Source organism: Cynocephalus volans, chromosome 8 (genome assembly GCF_027409185.1).
Source record: "Cynocephalus volans isolate mCynVol1 chromosome 8, mCynVol1.pri, whole genome shotgun sequence".
Lineage (NCBI taxonomy): Eukaryota > Metazoa > Chordata > Mammalia > Dermoptera > Cynocephalidae > Cynocephalus > Cynocephalus volans.
The window spans coordinates 15253090-15271623 of NC_084467.1; the positions used below are offsets into that span (position 1 = coordinate 15253090).

An 18534-nucleotide genomic window follows, 5' to 3' on the forward strand; every position below is an offset into this window, starting at 1 on the left:
CATCACCTGACAAAGCATTACAGGTTTATTTGTTTATTTCTCACTAGAGAAAGCTCCATGAGGGCAGTGGCCTTTGTGTCATGTTCTCTGATGTATCCTAGAGCAGCACCCAGCAGAGGAGGTGCTTAATCCCTCTATGTGCTAATTGAATGAATGAGTGAATGAATGAATGAATGTCTCTCCCACAACTGAGAAATGACCTCAGCATACTTTTGTGATAAAGGACAATACAATTTCATATAAAGCGAGGTCCCCAATTTGCTTGAGAGGTCCTCCCTGAAGACAGATTTCATTAGTAAGCACCTACTGAGCAAATTCAGACCCAGTCATGGGGGTTACAGTTGGAGTGGTATATAGGGTAGAGGCAGAAATTAATCCCAGTGATGAGCGTATAATTCCACCTGTGATTAACTGCTGACATTCTTGGGGACATCTTGTAGCTTGGGGCATTTGGAATGCAAGTCTGGGTAGGGCTACAATCAGAATGAGGAGGTGTTAACCAGAGAAAAGGAAGCCAGGGAGGAGGAGTGGCCTAGCAGAGCATGTGCAAAGGCCCCGAGGAGGGAGGGCAGCATGCCTGGGGCCCAGAGGGCTATTGATAAAGTGCTCCAAAATGCTGCCGGAGGTACAGACCAGGTGTAGGTGCAGGGCCTTCTAGTCCATATTAAAGGTTTCTGCTCTTTCTCTAAGAAAACGGGAAGCCACAGCAGGGTTTTAAGCAGAGGTGGCACAATCGGATGGGGCTGGCTGCCGAGTGCAGGACAGCAAAGTGGCAAGTGGATTGCATTCCCCTCAAGCCCCCTTCTGCCTGCTCACACATTCAAGGAAGCAAGGCCCTGCTCCTCATCAACAGTCCTATATATAATGTACAGCAGTGTTTACAAAACATGCATGTCCTAACAGGACACAATGATAAACCACCTGGTGGTATTTCTCCAGTCCCTCACTGGCCAGCCAGGGTGGCCAGTTCAGCCTTCATAGCCCAGTGGCATCAGTATAGGGAAGGATGGTTTGAGCCTTCTGAGACATTCTCCAGCCTGGACCCCTTGTGAGAGCTACACGCTGAGCTATGCACTGAGCTAACTTAATCAGTCAACTGTGCCTGTATGACCACTATTTGGACATTGGCCTAAAAACTAAAAAGGCTCCCACAGTGCCAGACACTGCACAAGACCCTTTGTGGCTTCAGCTCCTTTAATCCTCAGGACAACCTTAGAGACAGGTATTTTACAAATGAGAAAATTGAGGCACAGAGAGGTCACGTAACTTGCCCGACTCTTCAGTTAAAGCTAGCACGTGAGCCTGCCTCTGTATGATGCTGCATGTGAGGCTGCAGGGGTTGTAAAAAGTGAAATGCTGTGACACGAGCATTCCACTTCTGGACCAGGGCAGGGAGCCTCAGCCTCCTCACCCCCATCTACCTCTTACATGTCTTTATTGGTAGTGATACTAGGTTATCAACAGTCATGAGATAAATAATAATCAAAATAAGCTCTAAATAAACATGCCCTTCCTACCTTCTGATTTGGCAAAGCCTCTGATAGAGGCCACACTTTGGATTGTGCCTTACCATTTATGAAGCACTTTGACAGTTTCATCAATGCTAGGAGGTATTATGATACCTGCTGTATAAGGAAACAGAGGCCCAGAGAGGTGGAGTGACATACCCTAGGTCACACAGCTAGGAAGTAGCAGTGCCAGGTTTCCAGCCCTGCTCTCCAGGCTCTGAGGTTAGTGCAGGGCTTCCTTTGAAACATTCTAGCCACCTACCCCTGCCCCCCAAATCCTGGGTGGGAAAACTCAGGCTGGCAGAAAGATCTTGAATGAGGCCCATGAGGGCTGATAGCTCAGAGGGCTTCAGGCTGTTCTGACACCACACCCTAAGGTCCCATCTCCTTCTGCCCTCGTTATATACCTGGTTGGAAAGATTTCAATGGTCTCTTCTCTGCCAGCCCTCCTTTCGCCAGGCTGAAAGGCAATCTTTGATTCCACCCTCTGAAGTGTATTCTCTGAGAAAGGGACACATCTTGTTCCCTGCTGTATTTCCAGGGCCTAAACAGTGCACACACTGGCATACAGTAGGTGCTGGATAAATATTTGGTGAATGAATGAATGGATGCCCCCAAAGCTTAAAGGGGTTTCATATTTGCTGTAGTGAAATGAACACTGAGTTAGGAAAAAGAGAACTAATGTGTTGACTCCTACTTTAGGTTAGGCAGTCTCCAGATCAAGACCCGGGTTCTAGTCCAGCTCTACGCCTAACTCCCTGTGTGACCTCTGGGCAGGGCAGAGAAGGGACATTGTGCAGGCCAACTCTGTGCCAAACACAGGGGCAGGCTCTGGAGTCGGGTACTCAGGTTCTTACCCTCTTCTTCCTAGCGGTGTGGTCTTGGGGAAATCGCTTCTCTCTGAGCCTCAGTTTACCGAACTGTAAAATCCACTCAAAAGTTAGTTGCAGTAATCCTTCCTTCCAATAACTACAGACAGCAGGGGGAAGACATGGCCCGCCTGTAAGAGGAGGGGCCTGGGCTTTTCTCCAGAGTCGACTGTAAGCGCCCAGGGCTGTAGGGGCAGGTAGAGGGGGTGAGGGGCGCCTTGACGCACAAGGGGAGGCACAGTGACCTTGGCCAAGACCCTTTCCTCTCCGGCCCAGACCAGCGTCCTCACTTATCGAGGACGCGGCGGGGGGACCTCTACAGGCTCAGAGCCCCGAGCTGGGAGGCGGGAGAAGCCTGGGTGCTCCGCTCGGCCTCAGTTTCCCTATTTGCCGCCCTCCATAGTTTCCAACAGCACTTCCGGCTCTGAAAAGAAACCACCCACCACCGGGCAGGCTTGACCCAGAACAGCCAGCGCCGGGGCAGCGCGCGGGCACTTCCTGGTGGGTCCGGTGCCCCGCACGCGTGGAGGGCAAAGGGCCCGCGGGGCCGGACTAGCTCCGGGAAGTCCCCGCGTGGGGCCGGCGGCGGGGAGTGGCCCGGCGGGGTGAGCGCTACCGCGATCTGGCGGCTCCCCTGCCCCCTTACCTGGAGGCGGCGGCGGCGGTGGCGCAGGCGGCGGTGGCTCCTCCCGCCCGCCCCGCCCTCCCCTTCCCTCCCGCCCCGCCCCGCCCTCCCCTCCCGCCCGCGGCCTCGCTCCGGCCCGGCCGCCCCGCGCCTGCTCCGGCCGGTCCCGCCGCCTGCGCCTCCCGCCTGGAGCGCGCCTGGTGGCTGCCGGCCGTGCGGCCCCGCGTCGGGAGCGCGGCTCGTGCCACCGCCGCCGCCCACCGCGACAGAGGGGCTGGCATCAGGAGGCACGTGCGCCCTCCCGGAAGCAGCGAGGCGCGGGGACGGGCCCTCCAGGGTGGGACTCTGCAGAGGCTGCTCGCCAAGAGCCGGGCCCGAGGGCCCGAGAGCGCAGGGCCCCAAAGGCGACTTGGGTGGGAATCTTCGAAATCAGGTTATGTGAAGTTAAACAGCCTCCCCGCACGGGCACGCACCACCTTGAAACTGACAGAGCATTGACACACCCGTGATCGCCTCGATTCTTTCGGTTTCTCTGACGCTGTGTAGTCCAGTCTCAGCGCCGGGGCACTGGAGGCTCCGAGCCTGGGACTTTCTGTCCCCAGACCTACCTTTTCTCGTTTCTCTTTCCGGCTTTCCATTCTGGTTTCTATTTGGGATGGCATCTGTGAATCTTCTCTGATCGCCCAGCACATTCAGTCATTGAAAAATTTACTGAGCACCTACTATGTGCCAGATACTGTTCTAAGGGCTATGAAATCACACATTAGGCGTCCAGTCCTGTTGTATTTTAATCACGGCATTAAAATTTAAATTAATCACGGCATTATCCCTCTACGAAATTATTTTGTTCATTTTCCTGTTTGGCAGTTTATGGTCTGCCTCCCCCACTAGAATTTAAAAGCCCCAGGAGAGAAAAGCTCTGAGCCTGTAGAGGTCCCCCCGCCGCGTCCTCGATAAGTGAGGACGCTGGTTTGGGCCGGAGAGGAAAGGGTCTTGGCCAAGGTCACTATGCCTCCCCTTGCGCGTCCAGGCGCCCCTCACCCCCTCTCCCTGCCACTACAGCCCTGGGCGCTTACAGTCGACTCTGGAGAAAAGCCCAGGCCCCTCCTCTTACAGGCGTGCCATGTCTTCACCCTGCTGTCTGTAGTTATTGGAAGGAAGGATCACTGCAACTAACTTTTGAGTGGATTTTACAGTTCGGTAAACTGAGGCTCAGAGAGAAGCGATTTCCCCAAGACCACCCGCTAGGAAGAAGAGGGTAAGAACCTGAGTACCTGACTCCAGAGCCTGCCCCTGTGTTTGGCACAGAGTTGGCCTGCACAGTGTCCCTTCTCTGCCCTGCCCGGAGGTCACACAGGGAGTTAGGCGTAGAGCTGGACTAGAACCCGGGTCTTGATCTGGAGACTACCTAACCTAAAGTAGGAGTCAATACATTAGTTCCCTTTTTCCTAACTCAGTGTTCATTTCACTGCAGCAAATATGAAACCCCTTTAAGCTTTGGGGGCATCCATTTATTCATTCACCAAATATTTATCAAGCACCTACTGTATGCCAGTGTGTGCACTGTTTAGGCCCTGGAAATACAGCAGGGAACAAGATGTGTCCCTCCCTCAGAGAGTACACTCCAGAGGGTGGAATCAAAGATTGCCTTTCAGCCTGGCGAAAGGAGGGCTGGCAGAGAAGAGACCATTGAAATCTTTCCAACCATGAAGTATATGATGAGTGGGGGTCTTGGCTACCTTGTCCTCTCCTGTGTGTGCTCAGCACCAGGGATTGTGTCTAGCACTCTGTAGGTGCTCAGAATCACTTAATGAATGAATGAATGGATCTTGTTCCTCTTGTTACCTAGCAACGCTATGAATTCTCATCACTCCCATTCTGCAGAGGAGAAAACTGAGGTTTAGGTCAGGGCAGTGCAGAAGCCACAGAGCTAATGAGTGTCAGAGCAGCAACATGAATCATTGAGACCTCAAAGGCGATTGCTATTTCTCTGGCTGAAGACAGCCTAGTACTATGGTAGAAAAGGTACTGGACAGGAATCAGAGGCCTGCGTTCCTGCCCAGAGCCTGTGACTCATGCACCTTGTGGAATGCGCTAGCCTCTGTCTCCCCATCTCCCCATCTCCCCACTGGCCAATTAGCAGCCGAGAAGAGCAGCGCTACACACCTATAAGGTTACTAATGGGTCTATAGTGCAGGCTTCGGAGGCATAAGGTGTTATATCTGAGCATGTGGGCCTTGTCAAGATGGAATAATGACCATATTGAAGTGGATGACCACAGAAAATTTCCAGCCTCTTCTTCACATAATGTCTGCCTGCCCCTTCCAACCAGGTTGGCTTTGTGGGACCAGGCGCTGCTGTGCGCAGTGGCTTTGTCCTGTCTCTGATTGGGTTAGAGACCCTGTGTTGAACACACTTGCCTCCAGATATTGGGCCGGTTGGAGCTGTTGCCCACCACCCACCATCATCCCAGTCACCCCACTGCACATAGGCCCTAATCCCACAATCAAGGCTACAGGTAGGAAAGGTGGAGAAAATATGTTCGCCCCTTTTGGTGTATGCCTTCGAGATATTTTTTTTAGGTTTGGTATTGGCCATTTAAGAATTTAGTTGCCTCATCTGTAAAATCAGGATAATTATAGCTCCCACAACCTTCAAGAGTTGTTGTGAGGATTAAGTGAGTATGTATAGTTAAAGTGCTTTGAACAGTGATTGGCACCCAGGATACATGATAAAAATTAGCTGCTAATATTCTCTGTAAAGATACTTCTAATAAGATGTCTTATCAACTCTCCCCGAAAGGAATGTTTAGGGGGTTTTGTTGGAAGGGGAAACCTTTTAATAACCATTGGCTAATTCACTCGGAATTTATTGAGTAACTGGTGGGTGGGGTTCTAGGCGTTGCAGATACGGCGAGGGAAAGAACCAAAGTCTTTTCAGCAAAATCATTCCAGTTGGGGGGATAGGAAGAGGGGAGATGGGCAATAAACAAAGAGATATCAATCCATTAGGTGGTGATAAGTGTTATAAAGAAAAGTAAAGCAGGGAGGGATAAGGTGGTCAGGGAGCACTTGCTGGTGACCTTTGAGGTGACAGGAAGCCATCGGTTATGGGGGCAGAGCATCCAGGGCACACCCAGCAACTGCAAAGGCGTTGAGGTGGGAGTGTGGTTGGCACATTTAAGGAAAAGGCAGGAGACCGGAGTGGAGAGAGCTGGGGAAGAGCGGTAGGCGAGATGACGTCGGAGAGGTAGCGGGGGCCATGTCACCTTGAGCTTTTTAAAAATGCTGATGCTTGGGCCTAGGGTTGCCAGATTTATCAAACAAAAATACAGGATACTCTGTCATATTTGAATTTCAGATACACAACGAGTACATTTTTTCTTTTTTGGCAGCTGGCCGGTACGGGGAATAATTTTTTAATATGAGTATGTCCCAATATTGCACAGGTCATACACATACTAAATAATTACTCGTTGTGATTCTGAAATTCAAACACAACTGGGTATCCTGTAATTTATCAAGTAGTACTACTTGGGCCCCACCCCCAGAGATTCTGATTCCATTGGTGTAGGATTGGCCCAGGCGTAGGTATTTTTCACAAGACCACCAGGTATTTTTAATGTGTTCCTAGGGTCAGGAATCACTGATGTAGGGCCTTGTCTACTCTGTAAGGACTATGGATGGAGAGTTGCAGAGGGTTTTAGGCACTGAATTGACATGATCTAACCTTTTAAAAGGATCCCACTGTTTACCTGTGGAGGACAGAGGGGCAAGAGTGCACAGAGGCTGCTGTGTAGCCCAGGCTGGGGAAGGTGCCTGTATTTGTTGAATAGCTACTATGGGCTAGGCATTATAAAAATATATAATGGAGGCAGAGGTTATTGGTTCCTGTCCCAGACCTACCCAATTTAGAATTTCTCAGGGGTATGAGAGCCTAGGAATTTGTATTTTTAACAAACTCTCCTGGTGATTTTGATGATCAGTCAGGTTTGGAACAACTAAATTTTTGGATTCAGTTCTTCCAGAAATTATAGAAATAACCATGAATACTCTTTAGGGAATACTGTCCTTGTGGCTGGCTTTACATGCTTTGCATACATACTTTGTATCATTTAATCCTGTGCAGTATATACTATATTAGCTCCACAAGAAGGAACCGAGGCTCAGAGAGGTAAATAACTTGGCCACTGTCACTGAGCTACAAAGTAGAAGATCCAGGATTTGAACTCAGGTCTGGCTGATTCTGCTATCCCGCCCCTCTCTAGGCCAAAATATGGATAAGGTTCAAAGATATTTAGATGAGCTGTGAATGATGGATCACCAGTAGGAGAAGCCTCTTTTGCTATGTCTCACTGAGGTCTGTGCTTCTAAGACCTAGGCGGGGCCTGGCCTGGCCTGGGGTTTGTTGACTGGAACTGAGTCCTGGGAGTGATGTCACTGAAGGCAGCCCCACATTCCTTCCCCTAGATCATCCTTATGATGCTGTTGTGCTGAACTTGAGACTGAATGATCCAGAAAGCCATTTATGGTCATGTATTTCCTAACCACACTCATAAATAAGCAGGGCCCCCATGGGGAGGGACTGAACACTCCCTCAGGGGAAGGCAATTGTGGATGTTACATTGCTGAGTGTATGGCATCTTTGACCCATAGAACTGAACAACTTTGTGTTAATTAGACCCTCAATTGGAATTGGCAGGGCTAAGTGGCAGGGTTTTGGCGTTAAAGCCATTCGGGTTAATATTTTTTCCTCATTGTTCTCATGGGTTAGGTAATAATTTTATAGTGCCCTGCCTTATCTCTTACACGGAGCCCTGGGTGATGACCTCGACCTGTTTCTTATCTATGAATGCTTTGCCCCCAGTCTGATATTTTCTAGTGTGTGAGATCCATATCACTGATGGTATGTGAGATGCCTTTAGCTGGTACAAGAACTTTCATCAAATCACCTTGAATCACACAGTGAGAAAGTTATTTCTTTCAATCTTTATTTTGTTGAGAACACAGTTTGATGCTGTTGCATGTCCAGAGCTCCTCCAACATTTGCTACTCTTCCTTTTTAATGAAGGGAAAACAGGCCTCAGCTCACAGCCTTTGCCTAGCTAAAATATTGTTTTAGGGGGCCGGCCCATGGCCCACTTGGGAGAGTGTGGTGCTGATAACACCAAGGCCATGGGTTTGGATCCTATGTATAGGGATGGCTGGTTAGCTCACTTGGGAGAGCGTGGTGCTGACAACACCAAGTCAAGGGTTAAGATCCCCTTACTAGTCAAAAAATAAAATAAAATAAAATAATAGTAAAATAAATAAATAAATAAAATATTGTTTTAGGATTGAATCATTGTTATTTATTTATTTAGCAAACTTGTGTTTTGGAAGCCTTTTAGGTTGACAGAAAAGTTGCAGAGTATGGAGAGTTCTTATCTAAGAATCATGTACCCTTCATCCTGTCTCCTCCAGTGTTAGCAAATCATATAACCGTGATACATTTGTCAAGGCTGAGAACCAGTATTGATGCATTACCCTTTTTGAAGTATAGACATTATTTACCAGTTTTTCCACTATGTCCTTTTACTGTCCCAGAATCCAATCTAGGATACCCCATCGCATGTAGTGTTACCTATTTTTTAAAATTTATTTTCAGTATTGATTTCATTTATATATTCTTACTACTCTCTGTAATGGCAAATGATCATGGATTTTGTTGATGGCAGTGATATATCTCCTTTTAAAACATTAAACAAAGTGAGATGATTTGGGGGGGGGAAGTAAAAGTGATATGCTGATCTGGCAAAATAATTCTTAGTTTCCTCTGGGATGGCTTCGCCTATAGGAGGATCCTCCTCGTGAGGTGGCCAGACTGGTGTCTTTCACTAGTCATTAGAATGCATGTTTCCATTAGGCTGGCCAGTCACTGCTGTGAGTCTCAAACACTGACCAACACAGTCATGTGTTGACTGTGAGTCTCAGATCAATGACGCTGACGATGCCAGCCATCATTGGCTCTTCCCTTCTCTGATCGCCCTCAGCACATTGGCTTTGTCCTTCACTCTGTCATCCTGTGGTTCAGGATGGCTCCCTCGGCTGTGAGCGTCATATCCTTCAGCATTTGTTCAAAAGCAGGAAAGAAGAGAGAAAAGGGGGCTCTCCTCATGAGCCTTCCTTCATTTCCCAGAAGTGCCCTTGCTGGTATCAGGTCTGGATCCCACAGCCACCCCTGGCTGCAAAGGAGTCTGGGAAAGCAAAGGTCTGGCACAGGGGATTGGCTCGGACCCTGTGGGTGGGAACAGGCCAGTCCTAACATTTGTGGAGCTCAGGGCAAGAGCACAAAATGATCAGTGAAACATGTCTTAACCTCCCACCTTGACAGATACACCTTCAAAATCACCTGGAAGACCAGGTTTGAATTTAGAATCCTTTAGCTCTTTGGAGTCCCGTGCCCTCTGTGGCCCCTGGCTCACTGCCCGCTTTCCTTCCCTTCCCATCCTCAGCTCCATCCCAAACCACACACAGGTGTGTGGACGCTCCAGCCATACATCCAGGCCACAAACAGCTGCCTCTTGGCCACTCCTTGAACCCAGGAGTGTGCATACCAGCTGCACCCTTACTCCTGCGGGCTGGAAGTGGCCCTGGGCTGCTGGGACAAGGAAGTTGGGGGTACCAGGTACCCAGAGGGGGGATCAGGGGGACATTCTCTTGGCCTTGGAGACTCCTCTCCATTGAGATGAGCATGACTGGATGAGGGCCAGAGTGGAGCCCTCTAGATGATGGGCCCAGAACAGAGATTGTTCCTGCCAGCGTTGGTTGGACATATTGCTGCCCAGACAAAATCAGATTTCTCTTAGGGCAGAGGGTGGAAGGGCTGTTGAGCAGGCAGCCCTCAGTGTCTGCCCAGTGTAAGGTCAGTGAGGCCAGAGGGCTTCCGTCCTGTTGACCCTTGTCTCTCTAGGACCTAACCCAATGCCTAGTATATGGTAGGTACTCAATAAGTATTTATCGAATGAATGAATGAATGAATGAATATCACTATTAGTACCATTTGAAACTGTCCTGCATCCCTGTCACACAGGGATGGATGCTGTTGGAGACCAGAGTCTAGAAGGAAAACACCGAGGGAGTTGGTTTGGTATCCAAGGTAGAGTGACTGCCCAGAACTCTTGGCACTTTCTCCCCTGGACTCCCACTCCCCACCATGTTCGCCTCCAGTAGACACGTCTTTTTCATGCACCTCAGGGTCTGCCAGCAAGGGTCTGCTACTGCATTTTCAGAGTTTTGGGGCTGCTGGGGAACTCTGAGCACACCCACGCCAAGCCCTCCATGTGCATAGTGGACCTCACCAGCCAGGCATACAGGACCCCGACGATCAGGCCCAGGCGGTGTACTCTGCTCCCCTGACACATCCCCTACTCAGACTGGTCCACTCTCTGCCCCCACATATGTGGTTTGCTTTCCAGCCTTGACGTTTTTTCCCACTATTCCTGCTGCTGAAATGCCTCATTCTCCCTGTTCTTTCTGGCTATTCAAATCAAACCCTTGCTTCAAGGCCCAGCCGGTTTGCCTATCCTTCCTGAGGCTTGCCCTGGGTTCCCGCACTCCCTCCCTCATGCTTTCCCTAGGGCTTCACATCCCATGTCCTGTCTCAATGTACCATGTCCTGCCTGGAGAGACTCTTCCATTTTACATTCAACAGAGGCCCCACTGTGCACCAGGTCCTGTGTTGGGGAAGGGATGGGAGGTATCTATCAAAATTCTCTGGGTAGCTAGCTCATTTAAAGGGAGGAATATTTTTTAAAAATTGCAGGATCTCATGGAGAAGGAGGACAGGAATGGCAAACAGCCAGCCCTCACTGCGACTGGTGATTTGTGAGTCAGGACCTGAGGCCTCTCTCTTTGCCTCTCCAAGACCATGTGGCCTCCCAAATGTCTGCCTCTATGGGTCAGATTCATTAGTCTCTCTGTCATCCAGAGTCCTACCTTGGGCATGCACATGGCTCCGTATTGGCTGCCCAGCTTTCATTCCACATGACCTTGTAACTCAGTACCCACACATGAGTCAGGCCTCCTTAGCTTGCAACTGAAACAACCAGCTCAAAATGGTTTAAACAAAGAAAGGGAATTTATTAGCTTGTGTATCCACTGAGAAGTCCAGAGGAAAGTCAGGTTTCAGGCGTGGCCAGATCTAGGTGCTCAAATAATATGATCAGAAACCTCTATCACTGGACTCTGCTTTCCTCTGGGTTGGCTTCACCCATAGGAAAATCCTCCCCATGGGGTGGAAAGATGATCGCCAGAAAGCCTAGATGAACATTCTACCAGCTTAGCAACTCTGGCAGAGAGAACACTTCCTCCACATAGCGCTAGCGAGATTCCTGGGTAGAGCTGTCATTAGCTTAGCCTTGAACCAAACCCTGTAGCCAGGGGGTGTGATGCTCTGTTTGGCAGGTTTGGGATACATCCTTCCCCACCGAAAGGCTAATATGGTATTATTACCACCAGAACCCACTTGGACTGAGATTGGGTGGGATGAGGCAGGCCCCCCTAGGAGAGCCCCGATCAGGTAGATGGTTCACCTCTAATCAGGCTGTAGGAGTGGGGATTGGCTCACATACCTGCTGCTCTCATAGGTTCTCTGCAGGGTGACCAACTATTATCTGTCTGCCCAAGCCCCTCATTCTTTTGCAAACAACATTTTCCTTTGTTTGAGGATCTGTCCAAACAAGGAAAAACTGGGGTTCAGGGAAGGCATATACTATACCTAAGAACACACAGAGAGTAAATGGTGGAAATTGGTTTTGAGCTCAGATCTGTCCTGACTGAGGGCCCTGCTCTTTTCCATGGCTCATTCTAATGGGGGTGGGGGAAGGTGAGGAAGGAAGGAAAAGAGCTGGTCTGGGAGGCGGGTGGTAGGTGCAGTGATTAAGGAAGTCCTCAGGTTTCAATTCCTAGCTCTGCCACTCAGGCAAGTAACTGACATTCTCTATGCTTCTGTTTCCTACCTGAAGAAGGGTTTTGTGTTGACTCAATGAGATGATGTGTTAAATGCCCAGCACAATACAAGGGTACTCCCACCACTGGGCAGAGTGGACTCAGGCACCTCCCTCCTGGGCCTGACACCAGGGCAGCCTCACCACAAGGTCAGGCTGGCTCTCATGGGGGTGGGGATATGTGTGTGAAGGCTGCTGGCTACCTGGCCCGTGCTGTTGCATCTTGCCCGGTCTGGAAGGGCTGGGGCTCATGGTGGGATTTTTCAGCAGCTAGAGTCCTGGACAGCTCCTGTATTAGGTCAGAGATATTGGTTGCAAGCAACAGAAACTGATTCTGGCTATTCGAAGACAAAAATGAATAAGTAAATAATAATTCTAGGGAAGGAACCTGAGGCTTCACTGTGTCAATCAGAGGCTGAAGGGCCAGAGCTGTGGGGATTATCTGGTCTGTTGCTGCTGACATTTGTTCCTCCTTGCACCACTAGCTCCACATTCAAAGTTCTGGAAAAGAGCATCTGACTGGAATGACTTGGAGCATGTGACAGCCTCAGGTGAAACAGGGCGGTGGGAAGAGGAAGAATCAGGGGCCCCCACTGGTGCAGTGGTTGCTGGTGGAACTCTCCCTTCAACAAGATTAGACACGGGGCAGAGGGCAGTTTCCTCGGTAAGGGAGATGGGGGAGTAGGGGCAGCTGAATACAAGACAGTCAAAGAAAAAATAGAAGACAATTGCCCACCTATATAGTCCTGTCTTCTTTGAACACAGGCTCTTGTGGTGGATACCTCAAGTGTCCTGAAAGACAGGCTTGCCTGCTTCTTAGTGCAGGGTGCTGAGAGCAGCGTGGAGCACTGGGAAGTGCGGACGGAGCTTTGGAGTCCAAAAGAGTCAGTGCAAATTTTGGTACCTCATCCACTTGCATGTGACCTTGGGCAAATGCCTTCGCACCCTGGGTTTTCACTCTTCAATATGTGACAAGGGGGTAATAATTCGGCAATTCTCACATGGTTGTTGCAAAGACTAAAGGTAATTTAGGAACTGTAAGCTCTGATTCCAACTCTAGCTATGACATATTAGATATTTTGGTGGAAATTACAGAAGCCTCAATTTCCCATCCACAAAATGGGAGAAGAAAGTAAGACCTAGTCTTGGGAGTCAATCAGACTTGATGTTGAGCCTGACAGGGTAAGATTCTGGGCAAGTTATTTAGCTGAATTCGAAGTAGCCCAGCTTAATGGGCACAGTGTAAGCACAGGCACAGAATAGGTGCTATATTGGTTTGCCAGGGTTGCCATAGCAAGTGCCACAAATGGAGTGGCTGCAACCATAGAAATGTCTGGTCTCACACAGTTCTGGAGGCCAGAAGTCTGAGCTCAAGGTGTCAACAGGGTTGGTTCTTCTGAGGGCGATGAGGGATACTCTGTTCCAGGCCTCTGCCCTTGCTCCTCGTGGTTTGCTGGCGACCTTTGGCATCCTTTGGCTTGTAGACACATCACCCGATCCCTGTCTTTACTGTCACACAGCGTTCCTGCTGTGTGTCTTCACATCTTCCCTCTGTGCAGGTCTGTCTGTCCACATTTCCCCTTTTTATAATGACACCAGTTACCCTGGATTAAGACCCACGCTAATGACCTCATTTTAAATTGATTACCTCTGTAACAACCCTGTTTCCAAATAAGGTCACATTTTGAGGTATTGAAGGTCAGAACCCCAGCATATCTTTTTTGGGGGACAAAATTCAACCCATAGCAGGTACTCGGCATGTATTAGTTTTCCTTCCTCATCCAATAAGATTGAATACCGTGTTCAGTACCTGGCACAGAACACACCCTCAACAAATATTTATTGAATGGTGTTTTGGATTCTTCAGAGAGCTCTGTACTGACCCCAGAGATACACACAGCTCCCCCTCCTCCGCTTTATAAAAGTGATTTCAAGATACTCAGAGAACATAAAGTTCCTAAAAACATCTCTGGGAAGATTCAAGGGCTTGGATCTGGGGTGTTGTTTTTTTTTTGTTGTTGTTGTTGTTGTTTTTTGTTTTCAATGTGCCTGTAGTGGATTGAATTATGTCCCCCCAAAACTCACTGAAGCTTGAATTGTGTCCCCCAAGTTTTATGTACTAGAAACTTAGCCCCCACTGTGACTTTTAAGAGGGTGGGAAATCCTATTATGGTGATGGAAAGGTGGCGACTCGAAGATGTGATTGGATTGTAGGACCCTGCAGTAGTGAATGGATTAGAAATGGCGGTCAGGGGTGTGGTTCTGAGGGCTTTAAAAGAGGAGGAGAGTCTGTCTGTCTGTCTCTCTCTCTGCTGTCTCTGTTTACACCATCTTGCAATGTAAGACCCCTGGGTCACTGTTGCCACCACCAGATGGACTTTGGACTTCCCAGCCTCAGAAACTGTAAGCAATAAATTTCATTTTCTTTATAAATCACCCAGTTTCAGGTATTTTGTTATAAGCAACATAAACGGACTAATAAAGTACCCTATGCTGTTCCCACAGTCGGAGAAATTACAGGAAATTCCTTCATTTCTAGAAACACTCTGTTTTGCCACAAAGAATTAATTGTTTTAGCGAAGGCTGAAAACTTCCTGCAGTCATTGGAAAAGAGGTTCCAACAATGAACAGGGAGCCTCAGCAATGAATAAGGACTACAAAGTGAGGTAAGGAAGTGGCTGTGGGGGAGAGGACAGGTGGGCTCCCACAACACTGCGCCCCAAGCACCCACTAAATCCTGAAGCTATAACCAAACGAGGGCATGCCGGCTCTTCCTAATTCTTTACCCTTAGGGATAGAGGGCCCATATACCTTGAGCACTAGTGGTGTGCCAGGAATGTTTCATCTGGTACAGCAACGTGACTCAAACCCAAGCTCTGGATTAGACTCCTGCAATCTACTCTTCGCCTCACTGTGTAATCTTGAGCAAGTTACTTAACCTCTCTGTGCCTCAGTGTCCCCACTGGTAATGTGGCAGAAATAATAGTACCTGCTTTACAGCATATGTCATAATATATGTAATGCACTTTGCACAGTGAATTCAAATAATGTCAGCGGTTATTGTTATTAGATTGATGTTGAGAATGCAGCTGGTGCTGAAGCTGATAACGGAGGAGATAAATTCTAGCGCCCAGGCTTTAATAAATGAGTCTGTTCTCCTGCTAGGGCTTTCTAGAACTCAATTCCATCTCTTTCTCTTTCTCTTTCTTCCTCCCCCTCTTCTTTACTTCCTTATGTTCCTAAGTGCACAACCATGGATTATTTTACTAATCCCCTAGCAACCCTATGAGATATATATTATAACCTCTGTTTCATGGGTAAACAACCTGAGATTCAGGGAGATAAGATGACTCATAAGTGGCGAAGCTGGAATTCAAACCAGATATGTCTGACGCCAAGGGCACTGAACAGGGAGATGGGTCGGATGGGGATGGAATGTGGCCTTGCCCTACAGTTCCTCTCCATCTTCAGGACTTCCTCTTAGGATGTAAGCACAAGCATCTCCACCGGAATGGCCTGCCCTGGATAATGCTCCCCGCTCTGGACTGGTTTCTCCACTCCATCGTCAAGGCCAGCCTCCTGCTGCTATTACGCTGAACAGGCCCCATTCACTCAAGGGGGTCGGTGATTGATGATAAAGGCAGTTCCTGCCAGGACACTGGATTCTCATCCAGTAACACCTTGAATCCTCACAAAGGCCCTGGAATGTGTGCCATCCTCCCCCACCTTACAGGTGAGCAAAAGAAGGCTCAGACAGCTTAGTAAGTGTGACTTCCTCCTGTCACACGCTGGGGCAGAGCTTGGCTTTGAACCCTGGGCTGGTTCTCTGGTTTCTTCTACCTCTGCTCCCTTCCAGGCCAGCCTGGGCTGATTCTGGCCTCTGGTGCTCTCTGCCCCCACACTGCCAGGGGCCAGAAGAAGATTGGGACCAGCTAGGCTTCAAAGGGAGTGGTGATAGCAGTGTCAGACACCTTTGCCCAGGTGCACAGAGGGCACATTGGTTGGGGGCCTACCATGTGCCAGGAATGATGACAGGAGGCTCATTGTTATAGGGAACCTCATGAGGTTCAGGGAAGTAAAGCGACTTGCTTAAGGGCAAGGATGGGACACGTGGAGTCTCAAACCTGGGACTCCAGTGTTCCTGCCAGCATAGCCCCCTGCAGGGGAGGCTGGAGCTGGGTGGTAAAAGTCTACAGGAGATCCATCCCACTTTTATCATTCTCTTTTCTTTCCTTTAGCATAGATGATGGGTTCTGGAATTCTCTGGCCTCTCTGATCTCCTGACCTTGGAATTTGGAGGCTCCTGAACTTGGTTGCCTGTCCTCCATGGAAGCTCTCACATGACCACAAGTGGTGATCAGCCTCCTGGTTGTTTTGGAGCTGCACACAAAGGAGGCAGCTTGATGAGGCAGAAAGAGCCCTGGGTTCATTCCCCAGGGAGCTCTGGTATTGACTGGCTGTGCAACCTTAGGCAGGTGAATTCACCTCTCTGATCCTCAGTCTTCTCCTCTGTAAGAGAGGGGTAATAATGTTCTCTACTTCATAAGGTTGTTATGAAGAGTCAAGTAGACAATGCATATAAAGCAGTCAATGCAATGCTTGGCATGTATTGAATAAACATGCACCCACCATTATTATGGTAGAAAAGGTGCTATCATTAGCAACTGAAACCTTGGTGGAGGTTTTCTTCTTAGTGAAGTGTCCAAGAACTAGGTAAAATGGGAGTGGAGGAGTGAGTGGGGAGAGAATGTTCTTTCCCTGTCCTAGGGGCAGCCATCCCAAACTGCACATGCCTGAGGCCAGCTCAGGAAATGCTGGCCATCCTCTTCATCTACTGAGCCTTGGGAGACAGGGTGTTCTTTGGGCCCTCTTGGCCTAGCTCAAAAGCATGGGTGCATGCATACCTACACCAGTGGCACGGCCGTCAGAGTTGCCCTGGAAATACCTTCTAAGAAAAACAGAAGGCATCCAGATTTTAGGACCAGCTAGTTACATACGCATATTTTGATTTCTCTCTGTATGGGTCTACATGGGATATGAACCATATCTATTGTTCTGGGGCCCAGCAGCTCTTGGGACTTCAGGGGTTTTTAGAAATAATTCAGTCCAACTAGCTCATTTGGGGGAAAATGAAGCCCAGAGTGGCAAAAGACCTTGCTCCACAACACACAGCCACGGATCTGGGGTTAACCCCCCATGCTCCAGTGGCAGAGTTTTCTCATCCCTCCCTGACAAAAGGCACAGTGTAACTGTCATCACACCAGGAGGAAAGGGGGCAGAACAGGGAAGGACAATGAACCGTGCCCGGTGAGCCCCTCTGAGGTTTCAAGTTTATTTCTCTATTATGGGGCCTTTGCAAGGAAATAATGGGCCATTTTCCACCCTCCATGCCCCTGCACTCCCTCAGAGATTCCTGGGAGAGCCCTGACCCTCACAACCGTGGAAAGTCATACCCTCTGGCAGATGCCTCCCTTACATTAAGAAGCAGAAATGGTCAAGAGAAGACCCAAAAGACTTTCAGATGATTGTGACTCTCAGAATGAGGTGGGAAGGGTGGGGTTATTGATGAGGACTGTTGCATTTATGGGGCCTTTTATCTTTATGACAAAAGCTCACATGGAACTTGAGATGCAATAACATGGAAAGCCACGCCCACAGAGATCCAGTTCCACAGTGTGGACTGTGCATCACACAGGCAGCTGTACCTGCCGTGTGTGGGGGGCAGTCCTCATAACCCCAAGATTTTCTGTTAAGTCAGGCTCTGATGGCACACAGCTGGGAAATCCTGGTGGGCATGCTGGGCGCGATTCCCACCCCAGTCTACCCACCCCTCCCCTACTCTGCCAGCTAAATGTGTGACTCCCCCTGCAGCATCAGAAGTACCATCTGTCCACACGGGCTCTCTCCCTCCAACCCTGCAGTCAACTCCATGGGAGACCCAGACCACCAGGACCTTTGGTGTGCTGGGGGTGGGCATGAGATGGGCAGCACTGGAGAAAGCACAGGAGGATTTCCCGTGGGCTCCGACTTCCTAGGAGGAAAAATGTGTAACAGCCAGACGTGAACAAACTGCCCCAAACACAAAAAACAAAATAAACCAAAACCAAACCAAACCAAACACAAAAAACAAACCAAACTAGCTAACTAAATTGCCAAAAAAAAAAAAAAAAAGGAGCTCTGGTTCTATTTGTTCTGCAACAGGGTCAATATTGTAATTCTTTCTTGAAGTTACATACAGAAAACCAGGAGCACTGGAATGAGAGGAGCAGGAGGCCCCTCTTGTCACATTCGAGTAGTTTGTGCCTCCTCCCTGTCCCATTCCCCAAATAGTTTATCTGTACTATGCCAATGGCTGGCATAAGCTTATTGTCCAGTCATGTAGTCCTTGACCCATGATGGTCATTCTGGCTTTGGCTTGAGCGTGCAGCTGGCATGTAATCTCCCAATGGAGCCAGTCTTGGGTTCAGAGCTGCTTACCCTGTTCATTGTGAAAGTCATGGAATCCAAGAGGCAGAGGGCTGCAGGGGCTCCCTGGGCAGAGGGCCC

General features: G+C 49.1%; 1 protein-coding gene across 4 annotated transcripts in view; it reads right to left on the reverse strand.

The window, feature by feature from the left end:
* The window catches only part of TMCO4 (transmembrane and coiled-coil domains 4), a 100132-nt gene extending 97047 nt beyond the window's left edge, over positions 1-3085 (reverse strand). For 3 of the 4 annotated variants that reach the window (XM_063105139.1, XM_063105137.1, XM_063105140.1), the window contains exon 1: positions 2366-2444. The gene's annotated coding sequence lies outside the window, so the exon portion shown is untranslated. Of the gene's footprint in view, positions 1-2365; positions 2445-3023 lie in introns of those variants that run through there. The other variant, XM_063105138.1, reaches the window with a different exon arrangement.
* Positions 3086-18534: the final 15449 nt, after the last annotated feature.